The 11789-nt window shown below is 44.4% G+C and overlaps 1 pseudogene; it reads left to right on the top strand.

The window, feature by feature from the left end:
* The first annotated feature begins 659 nt into the window (after window positions 1-659).
* LOC135051377 (5S ribosomal RNA) lies at window positions 660-777 on the top strand (annotated as a pseudogene).
* The last annotated feature ends 11012 nt before the right edge of the window (window positions 778-11789 follow it).

Here is an 11789-nt window from a genome sequence, read left to right as displayed (position 1 = left end):
TATGAACTTACATCAAAAAATTTTTTATCCAATGAACTCATTATGCACTAATCAGCTGATTCATCTCAACTCTGCATTGCTCTAATTGGGTTTCTCCATTCTCCCCCTTTTTTTATTTTATTTTTCATTTTTTCTCAGAGTAATCAATTAATTGTATATTTATTAATTAATCAATGCAAATTCAACGGGCATTGTCTCAAACTATTATAGCTCCGTCAGCTTGGCTCCTACAAGGACTGTCATCTCGGTACTTTCATTAATTGTTTATTAATTATTAATTATTTATCTTTTAAGTCTTGGGCACAATCTTTATGTATTATTTAATTATACATTTTTTTCATTTTTTTCATTCATCTATTTCTGCACTGTCACTTTATTGTTAATATTAAGTAAGCATTCAGCTCCTGGTGAGCCGTATCTATTTGAGTACTACCAGTCTATACATATAGTGAGAAGACAGGTAACAGGATCCCTTAATTATCACCAAAAATCATATTTAGTATCCACATTCCTGTCTCTCTCCAAACGCTCGCTTCAAATTCAAATTTCTATTCTTTACACACTCTCTCATCTGGAAATACAATTTCGAACTATCAACAGTTTTGATTTATGTAAAGTACAGACAGCAGAAGTGGTAATTTCTTCTCCTTCAACAAACGGCCCACGGCCATACTACCCTGAATACGCCCGATCTTGTCCGATCTCGGAAGCTAAGCAGACATGGCCTGGTCAGTACTAGGAAGGGCAACCTCCTGAGAATACCAGGTGCAGTGGGCCATTTCCCAAGGAGATTATCATCCCTATCCTTTCTTCATTTTTTCTTTCTCTCCTTTTTTCTCTCTCTCTTTCCAATCATTTTTTCACAGTCAGACACCATCTCCAGACTTGATCATCATTTGCTTGCACTTTTTCGTCCCTTACCATAACTGATGTAGTTATCCAAGGTATACCTACATAATGATCTTGTACTACATTTGCTAAAAAGGTCAACAAGATCCTTTTATTAACAGCATCATTTGATTGCCAATTCTCATATATATATTTTTCATATATTATATATATATAAAAAAAAATCTTTTATAAAAGGATCAATTAAAGGTTAAGTTTTAATTACTTATATCTCTATCTACATCACACCTATTCAATAATCAAGAGTGCTCCCAAAAAAGGTTTTTTGTCTTTTCTCTTATCTTCAATGTAGTTCATCTACAAATTTCTTGGGAGCACCACCAATCAAAAAGCAGTTCTGAACTTGTGTTGTAAACTGCTCACATATTGGTTATCATATCATTCTAATATTTACACATCTATGTGGTACTGGTGCGGATTCACACTCATCATAGTAGTACAGTTTCTTGAAAGGCATTCTGCACATCCAACCTCCCTTTGTGCCTCCTACGGCACCTTGGGATATCAACGTTGTGCTGCAGTTCCTGCATTTGGATTGGTTCGAGCCTTTACAGGAGGTTGAGGTCAAGTTCTTCCTTGGAAGGCTGTCACTTTGTTGGCATTGGCATCTGCTAGATGTGTCAGAATTGGGGGCATTGTCCTGCAAGAGCCCCTACTTGATTTTCCATGGAGATAGAGCTGAGCTCAGGACGCATCAGCAATTTCTTCCGAAGGTTGTGCCGGCTTTTCATATCAACCAACCTATTGTGGTGCCACTGGTTACTGACTCCTCAATTTCTTCAAAATCCTTGGATGTTATTCCCTGATCCCTTAGTCGGTTCTCAAATGTTATGTTGTTACCCCTTGTTACATAGTGCTGATCTGTTTTTCCATGCTCTGGTCTTTTTCTCTGGCTGGGTCCACAGGATTATCCACAGGATAACATTGGGATATTGTCGAGCGACAGCGAAAATGGCACCAACACGGTCACGAGCTTTCTGGCCTCCCAGGATGCATTGGGGCCTCCACTATATAGTCCCGCCCACTGACTCAGTCAGATCAGTTTTTTGCTTGGTGCGGCAGGAAGCCGCATGGTCACAGGGCTACTGAGAAAGCAGCCTCAAGTTTTCATTACTTTATTTTTATAGACTTACTGTTTTGGTTTGAGCGACTTCTCTTAACAGCGTCTTAAACGCATATTAGACAGTCGCTCCAACAACTCCCCACCGGGTCGCAACAACGCTTACCTTCGCGGTACAGTGCTGTCTCGACGGGCGTCTGTGTCGGATGTTCTAGCAGGTCCAGCAGACGTTACCAGGCTGTGGCCGGAGCATGGGGAGACGGTGAGTCTATGGACTTCCTCTTACTAGAGGGGTCAGGACACAGCTACACTGATTTGGTGGAGACTGCAAACAGTGTGTTGATGCGCCGAACATCTTGAGTGTGACAGCGCTACGCTCTGGGGATCATAGGCGCCAGGACTAGGTGAGGCCGCGATCCTGGGAGTTTAAGTCAACAGGGGGTTTCAGACGCTCTTACACATTAATTTAGTGGATGTGGAAGAGCCCACATCTCACCAAAAGAAAAGAAATTCCTTTGTTTGGAGCACTCTTTTAAGTAATCTATGTGAATGAAAAATTGAATTTATTAACACTTAACTTTTATTATTCCTTACTTGACTAAAATTTGAAAGGGGTATAGTATATACATCAATAAATAGATCCCTTTATAAACAGTGGTAAAATATAAGACGCATATAATTAGTCTGAACTAACTTGTGATATCTGAATGGTCATGAATCCTCTGACTATATGAGAGTATAAAATATCACTACTGCTGCTTACCTGAATGGTCTGATAGATTACTATCATTGTTAATTAATTCTTTCTATTTGAGCAATTACATTATTATATAATAAATTACTGTAATTGCTCTCATTTATATTTTACCACTGTTTATAAAGGGATCTATTTATTGATGTATATACTATACCCCTTTCAAATTTTAGTCAAGTAAGGAATAATAAAAGTTAAGTGTTAATAAATTCAATTTTTCATTCACATAGATTACTTAAGAGTGCTCCAAACAAAGGAATTTCTTTTCTTTTGGTGAGATGTGGGCTCTTCCACATCCACTAAATTAATGTGTATCAGGTACGTAATTCCTAGGAGCACCTCCAACGTTAGATTAGCTGCCCATGGGGGCTCAATTGGTTCTTCTGCTCAGTTGGTTTTTTGTTTATTGAATCAACCAATTATATCTAGTCTGGTGCAGGATAAATCTTGTTTTGTCAGGTTTCAGACGCTCTCCTGGCCGTCCCTCCTCCGAGTTCATTGCCAGTTCCCGCGTGTCTCTCGTTTCATGAACTGAATGACCTCACTTCCGGCTCAGACGCTACCACGAGGGTACTCGGTCGCAGCTTAGACGCTGCGGTTGTGTACACTGGATATAAACCCGCCCAGACCGAGTCGCAGGCCTTTAGCGTCTGCATGCACGTGGAGTCGCTCAGCGTCCGTGTCCGTTGGTGAACGTCCGTGTCCGTTATCAGTTACCAAGAGCGGCAGTGTACACCAGTAGCGTCTGAATCCACTCAGCGTCTTACGAGTGTCTTTGCTTGGATATGGAAGTGTGGTGAGTCTCCCTGTATCCCGCTCTCTGGAGGCAGGGTATACAGTACTAAAAATTCCTTCTACTTCTTAGTGTGCATTGTTAATTTTTAGTACCTATTGCATATGAGACCTGTATATTACTGTGTTTTCTGCATGTTATGTTGAAAAAAGAACCAGTTTAATAGAAGTACAATTTTCCTACTTATGTATAAGTTATTATGGAGGTTGTATTCTCATATGACAGTGTCTAATGCTTTAACATGTGACTGACTGCTAGTATGTGTGCTGACTTTTTTGTGTAATGTCAGTCCTGTTCTGACCCTCAAATCAGGTGCACTGTGGTCAGATTGATTTCACCTCTATATACTGATTATAGGGTGTTTTTCAGTCACAAAATTGTGTAGTCAATATCAGAAAAAATGTCTGTGAGCGGCAAAAGTGATGAGGAGAATTTGTCAAGCACTCCCATAGCCCTAACATGCTTATCTTGTAAGTCAGGGGTAATTGATATGATTCAATTGGTCACTTATGAGGGTTTGTGTGCAAACTGTTTCGCTTTTCAGCGAAGTAAAAAACAGGAGTTAGTTCAGACTCCAGTAGAGCCACCATGGAATATGTTCGCAAAGACTCTGTCTTCAATAGCGGACAGGTTAGATCCAGTAGCACCACCTCAAGGGTTAGGTTACACTATGAACCCATACATGCAGCTCCCTTCCTATGGTTTGGTTCCAGTAGCTTCTACAAGCAACCAAGGGGCAGGTAAGACTAGGACAGATACGTCTGTATGGCAGATTACACAAGAGGATACATCGGATGATGATGCGGAAACAATAGATTCAACTCCGTATGATGATCAGTCGCAGAGCTTTAGTTCAGATGATGTAGCTGAACTCATTAAGGCAGTAAAGGCTGTGCTTTCTCTGGAAGAACCAGCCAAGACGGCGTTAAAAGCAAAAGCACCTGTATTCAAACGAACAAAGTCAGTGAAAGCTGAATTTCCAGCGTCAGAGGAGTTGACGGAAATGATGGATGAGTCTTGGGCAGCGCCCGGTAAAAAGTATAAGATTCCTAGGAGATGGGATTCTTATTATCCATTTCCTGCTGGAGATTGTACGAAGAGAGAAGTTCCTCCAAAAGTAGATGCACATGTTCTGCGACTCGTTCATAAATCTGCTTTGCCACTGTCATCTACCTCTTTGAATGATGTCACAGACAGGAGGGTAGAGAGCCTATTGAAAAATATTTTTTCTCTTGTGGGTGCAGTGGTAAGACCTGCTATGGCTTTGGCCTGGGTAGCAAAGGCAATGGGCGAATGGATAGAGGAACTAGAGAATGACATCCCCTCTCCTACTAGGGAGCAAGAGGATCGTCTTTGCCGTTTAAGACAATCGGCCCAGTATTTAGAAGAAGCAGCCATTGATGTAGGCACTGTTGCTTCTAAAGCTTCAGCCCTGGCAGTAGTCGCTCGCTGAGCAGTCTGGCTACGGACCTGGAAGGCAGATGCGGAGTCCAAGAAGGAATTGGAAGCATTGCCTTTCGTGGGTAATAAATTATTTGGAAAACCTTTATCAGATATCCTAGAGTCAGAGGCTGAATCAAAGGTCAGATTTCCGGCTACTTATAACCCTAAGTCCAAGGGTTTAAAATTTCGCTCATTTCGCTGGCAAAGCAAAGCGAAAGGTAAAGAGGACCCTGAACAACCCCAGTTTAAAAGGGGTAGGAAGCAGTGGGCTAGCAAAAAGCCAGCTTCCAACCCTGAACAGAAACCCTCAGCCTGAAGAGACGGGCCTCTGCCTGGAGGATTCCAGGGTTGGGGGCCGACTCCTGCAATTTGCACACACATGGCAACAGTCAACAACAGATGCCTGGGTGCAGAAGGTAGTATCTCAGGGGTATGGGTTCCCATTCAGGAGGCAGCCTCCTCAAAGATTTTTTTGCACCAGCCCGTCTTGTATAGAGTCGAAGGCCAATGCCCTGCAAGAAGCAGTCCAAAGATTACTGCAGTCGGGTGTGATTGTCCCAGTACCTCCATCATAAAAGGGACAGGGGTATTACTCCAATCTGTTTCTGATCCAGAAACCAAATGGGTCGTATCGACCAATTCTAAATCTGAAGATGTTGAACAATTACATATGGATCCCGAAGTTCCACATGGAGACGTTACGCTCCATAAGGTTGGCTATGGAACCGGGAGACTATATGGTATCTCTGGATGTACGGGATGCTTACCTACATGTGCCTATAGCACTATCACATCAGTATTACCTCAGGTCTGCCATCCTCAAGGAACACTTCCAGTTCCAAGCTCTGCCCTTCGGGCTAGCTACAGCACCCAGGGTGTTTACCAAGATCATGGTGGTTATGGCAGCTTGTCTGCGCAAACAAGGTATAAGAATATTCCCATACCTAGACGACCTATTAATCTTAGCACAGTCGCAAGATTTACTGTTGAGCCATCTCCAACAGACGATAGTTTGTTTACAGAGACACGGGTGGCTCATAAATTAGGAGAAGTCGTCCCTGAATCCGTCACAGCGGATGGTTCATTTGGGAGCCATATTGGATTCAGACCTACAGAGAGTTCTCTTACCAGAGAAGAAAATAGTCAAGGTGCAGGTTATGGCTCAGGAAGCGTTGCAAGCCCAGACAATGTCAGTCCATGCAGTAATGCGACTGTTGGGTCTGATGGTATCAACCTTCGACATGGTGGAATATGCGCAATTCCACTCCAGACCATTGCAGCATCTCATTTTGACCAAATGGAACGGAAATCATCAAACAATAAAAAAACAGATGATAAAGATTCCAGTAAATGTAAAAAGGTCTCTAGCATGGTGGCTACAGACAGACCATTTAAACAAGGGGAGACCCTTTTGGATAAAAGAGTGGCAAGTCCTGACGACAGATGCCAGCCTGCAAGGCTGGGGGGCGGTACTCGGAAGCCTATGGTTCCAGGGAAAATGGACCGCAAGGGAAAGTCGCCTGCCGATAAATCTGTTAGAAATAAGAGCCATTTACTTGGCCCTAGTTCAGGCAAAGGACAATCTACAAGGAAGACCAGTCCAGATCCGCTCAGACAATGCGACGGCAGTAGCATACCTCAATCATCAAGGAGGAACTCGCATCAAGAGTCTGATGGAAGAAGTAACTTCCATTCTAAAATGGGCGGAACTCCATCTCCCGGCATTGTCAGCAGTATTTGTCCCGGGTGTACTAAATTGGGAAGCGGCAAGGGACCCAGGAGCGGTCCTGGTAGACGCACTGTCAGTGGAATGGAGGTTTCAGCTGGCATATCTGTTCCCTCCAATATCTCTGTTACCCAGAGTAGTGAGAAAGATAATACAGGCAAAAGGAGCAATCATTCTAATAGCTCCAGCTTGGCCAAGAAGGCATTGGTACACAGATCTGTTGAGAATGTCCGTGGAAGCACCGATACTGCTCCCTCAACGTCCAGATCTGTTAATGCAGGGTCCTTGTTGTCACAGTCATCTGGATTGCCTGTCTTTGATGGCGTGGCTGTTGAAACCTCTATCTTAGAGGCTAAAGGATTTTCAAAGCAAGTAAACCAAACCATGCTTAGAGCAAGAAAGCCTTCTTCGGCCCGTGTATATCATAGAATATGGCAAGCCTATATTCATTGGTGTTCTGGAAAAAATTACAATCCGAGATCTTTTAAAGTAGCTAGAATTTTGGATTTCCTGCAGGCAGGATTGGATAAATGGTTGAAGGTTGCTTCCTTGAGGGTGCAAGTCTCAGCGTTGACTGTATGGTCTCAGCAGAAGATTGCTGACCTACAGGATGTACGTACATTTTTCCAAGGAGTAGTACATATTCAACCTCCATTTGTTCCTCCTGCAGCTCCCTGGGATTTGAATTTAGTTCTTAAATTTCTCCAGGGTCCTTTGTTTGAACCGCTTGAGAGAGCGGATCTTAAGTGGTTAACGGTTAAAGTTCTTTTTTTACTGGCAATGGCGTCAGCCAGAAGAGTGTCAGATTTAGGAGCATTATCATGTAAGTCTCCTTTCCTAAGTTTTTTTCCAGACAGAGCAGTTCTCAGAACAAGATCTAGTTATCTTCCAAAGGTGGTGTCAAAGTTTCACCTGAATGAAGAGATTGTAGTCCCAGCTTTTTAGGTATCGGGACTATCTGTGGGAGAAGCGTCACTGGACGTGGTCCGGGCTTTAAAAATCTTACATAGATCATACTAGTGCCATCAGGAAAACAATTCCCTCTTCATCCTTTACGGATTCCATAGGAGAGGTTGGCCTGCTAGTAAACAGACGCTGGGCGACATGGCTCCGGATGGTAATATCTGAAGCTTATTCTCATGCAGATCTCCCTATTGCGGCTAATGTCTCTGCACACTCTACACGTAAGGTAGGTCCTTCTTGGGCAGCACAACAGGGTGCATCAGCAGAACAGATATGTAGGGCAGCCACATGGTCTTCCATAAACACATTCATCAGACATTATGCCTTGGATACTTTTGCCTCTTATGACGCAGACTTCGGGTGAAAGGTCCTCCTGTGCAATCAGGAGCGTCCCCACCACTAAAATGGCTTTGGGAATCCCAATGTTATTTTGTGGATAATCCTGTGGACCCAGCCAGAGAAATATACGTTACGGTAAGAACTTACCGTTGATAACATGATTTCTCTTATGTCCACAGGTATCCACAGGGATCCCACCCTGACGCATCTGATTTGAGGATCTAGACAAACACTAAAAACCTCTTCCTCCTTGTATGGAAGGGTGTGCATGTGTGTTCTTATCGCCTGTACAGGTCTCTACTTAATGTTCCTGCCTAAAATCGCTGTGGAAAGAACTGATCTGACTGAGTCAGTGGGCGGGACTATATAGTGGAGGCCCCAATGCATCCTGGGAGGCCAGAAAGCTCGTGACCGTGTTGGTGCCATTTTTGCTGTTGCTCGACAATATCCCAATGTTATCCTGTTGATACCTGTGGACATAAGAGAAATCACGTTATCAACGGTAAGTTCTTACCATAACGTATATTTTTTCTTCCTCCATTTCTCTCTGGAGCTGGCGCTCCTTCTGTCCCTCGTTCCTGTTTTCTCTCTAGCTTTTCCCCTCAGGTCTTCCCAGGGGGGAGTCTGCTTCCTACCCTTTGCTACGTGGTTTGTGATGCATCGTCTGGATGCCATGCCGCGCCCCCTTAGGGCTTTTAGCCCTCTTGCTGACTTAGGTGCCTTCCCGACACCTAGTACCCCTTCCCCCTGTCAGCACCACCGGTCCTGGCCCCTACCGCCGGATGACCAGCTACCCTCCCTCCCACTTTCCTTCCTCCCTCCCACTTTCCTCCCTCCCTTCTGACCACGCTGTCTTACGCCTTGTATCCCTATCTTCTATTTCTCTTCCTCCCTCCCCTACTTTCAGAGCTCTGCACTCTTTCTACTCTGCCTGCCTCTTTGCTGTTTGCCCATGGGTCTCTTTTAATGTGAAGGGCCTGAATAGCCCTCAAAAATAGAGGTAAGCTCTTCACCTCCCTTAAACTCCATAGGGGCGACCTGGTCTTCCTCCAGGAGACTCATTTCCTACATAACTCCCACCCTACGCTACAATGTAAACCATACCTTGATTCTTACCATGCCTGTGATCATTCGACCAAAAAACGGGGGGTCGCGATCCTATTTGCCCGTCACCTCACCTTTGAGCTTCTAGATTCCCACGCTGATAAGGATGGCCGGTTTCTGGTCTTGGTGGGGAAACTTAACAACAAACTGTGCACTTTAGCTAACATCTATGCCCCTAACCAACGACAGGAGCTATTTTTTGCAAAACTAGATACCCTCCTCACTCAAGTCCGACAAGGCGACCTCATACTTTCTGGGGACTTTAACTCTGTTCTAAATCCAAATATAGACCGCTCTCCCTCCCTACCCTCTGCTTCCCCGTCGGACTCTCTCCGCTCTAGGTCCCTCCTCCGTCTCATGCGATCCCAGCTCCTCTACGACTCCTGGAGGATAAAAGATCCCTCTGCGCGTGACTACCTTCTATTCTGCTCCTCATAATTCCTACTCCCGCATCGATATGGTCCTGCTCAGCCATGACCTTGTTCTGAATCTCCACACTGCCCATATACACCCATTAATCTGGTCTGACCATGCCACTATCTCTTGCGACCTCTCGGGCCTCCTCACTCACCCCTGTCCCATGACATGGGTCTTAACGACTCCCTCCTTCACAACCCGGAGATGCGTTCCCATCTTCGGGACAAGCTTTCTGACTATTTATTTTACCCTGAACGACTCCCCTGACATTTCTAGGTCCACCCTCTGGATGGCACACAAGGCAGTTCTTCGTGGGCACCTCCTCAGCCTGGCCTCGACAGCCAAAAAACAGTCACTCACCCAGTTTAACAAACTCTCTATTAAACTCCACACCCTTGAGACCCAGCACAAGGCGTCCTCCGACCAGGCTATATTGTCTGAACTCCGTACTGTCAAAGCGGAACTTGACCTCCTTCTCTCCAGACGAGTGGCTAAACATCTCAAATGGCTCCGCCAGTCTTTTTATGAGAAGGGAGATAAGGCGGACAAGATCCTGGCGGCACGACTCCGCTCCACGAGAGCCAAAACTAACATCTCTATTAGGGACCCTCTCAATCAGATAGTTCATGACCCTACCGCCATTAGGGCTGCCTTCCAATCTTACTACGCTGACTTGTACAACCTCCCACCCCCCTCGCCAATTTCTTCCTCTCCGTCATACTCTGATCTAATCTCCCATTTTCTTTCAGCCTCTAATATACCTAGATTACCTCAGGACGCCATGGATCATTTTAACAGGGAGATTTCAGTGGAGGAAATTGCCCAAACTATACTCATGCAAAAGACTGGTAAATCCCCTGGCCCGGATGGGTTCACAGCTCTTTATTACAAAAAATTCTCTGATCTTCTCTCCCCCCCCCACCTTCAGTCCCTGTTTAATGGGATTATCCATGGCGACTCTCTTCCTCCAGAGATGTTAGAGGCCAGAATTGTGGTGATCCCTAAGGAAGATGATAATGTCAATTATTACCATTAAACATAAAGCTATACACTATTACAGACTGAGTACGCTATTTGCGTACTGAGTACCGTAGGGGTACGTACTTAACGTAACAGACGCTAGGCCGTGGGCGCGACACGTACGCTCACGGATTCACGCTCCGTATCAAGCACGCTATAGGCGCACAGAGTACCGTACTGCTACGCTATTGGCATAGCGGACGCTGCGCCGTGAGAGTGAGACACGATCGGCGCAGATGCTCACAGAATGATACGCAGTAAACCTTATTAATAAAACACAGTAAGAATATGCTTATTCTCTAAACCTTAGTAGTCAGATACTACAATGATGTAACGTTTAAAAACCTTAACAATGTGTATGCTGTTTGAGCGATTGAGACGCTAAGAAAAGCCCTTTGCAATAAACAGTAAAAACACGACCTGGATTTAAAAACCACAGTAGCTCTAACACCGCCGTGGATGGTTTAGAGAAAAAGGGAAACACAATACAAGTTATACACTACAAACTAACATAGAAATCTAAACAGAATAACAGAAAATAATGTGAACAATTGCGAACAAATGAGAACATAAATGGCAAACAAAATGGCTACAGAGAATAATACATACGTGGGGATGATTAGAAAGCGTGACCTGGATCCAGTCCTCAGCATTCAGGGAGAAAGCCTTCAGAGAGAGTGAGGCTGGCCAGGCAATGGTGGTCTTTATATAGCACAACATACATTCACAATACAATGGTACCTTGTAATCTCATTGTTCATTGGACACAGGAATGTGTCTCCACATTATAGCAAAGGTCATAGGTGGATTTGAACAGGTGGGCTGTGTCTTTCCCCAACTGCTCTGGTGGGAGGTATCCTCAGGATTCCCGCCGCATGTGTAATTTACAGCAAATACAGTTAATGTTCATAAACTACATTTGTACATAACTATACGCAGGAGCGAGTGATCCTTTACTAACTAGCATCGGAATGTTACCCTTAAAATACCCTACAGCTGGATACTAGACACCACCTTTCAACCTTTGTCTGACCCTTCCTATCATGTAAAGAGGAATCTCTCTGTCCAGGAACAGTTTAAACTAAACATACTCGCTGACATTGTCCAGGGGAATATTAACTACAAAACACACTATATGGGTTAAATATGCTACGATCGAGTCGCACGCTAGGCGCTTACAAACTCTACCGTAAATGCGTATACCACGCGCATGATTGCCGAAGCGATCTTTATGCAAATTGCGGATATGTGCACGCACGGC

Source organism: Pseudophryne corroboree, chromosome 2 (assembly GCF_028390025.1).
Source record: "Pseudophryne corroboree isolate aPseCor3 chromosome 2, aPseCor3.hap2, whole genome shotgun sequence".
NCBI classification, from domain to species: domain Eukaryota; kingdom Metazoa; phylum Chordata; class Amphibia; order Anura; family Myobatrachidae; genus Pseudophryne; species Pseudophryne corroboree.
Note: the sequence above shows the minus strand (reverse complement) of the source record. Positions and strands in the feature narration are given on the sequence as shown.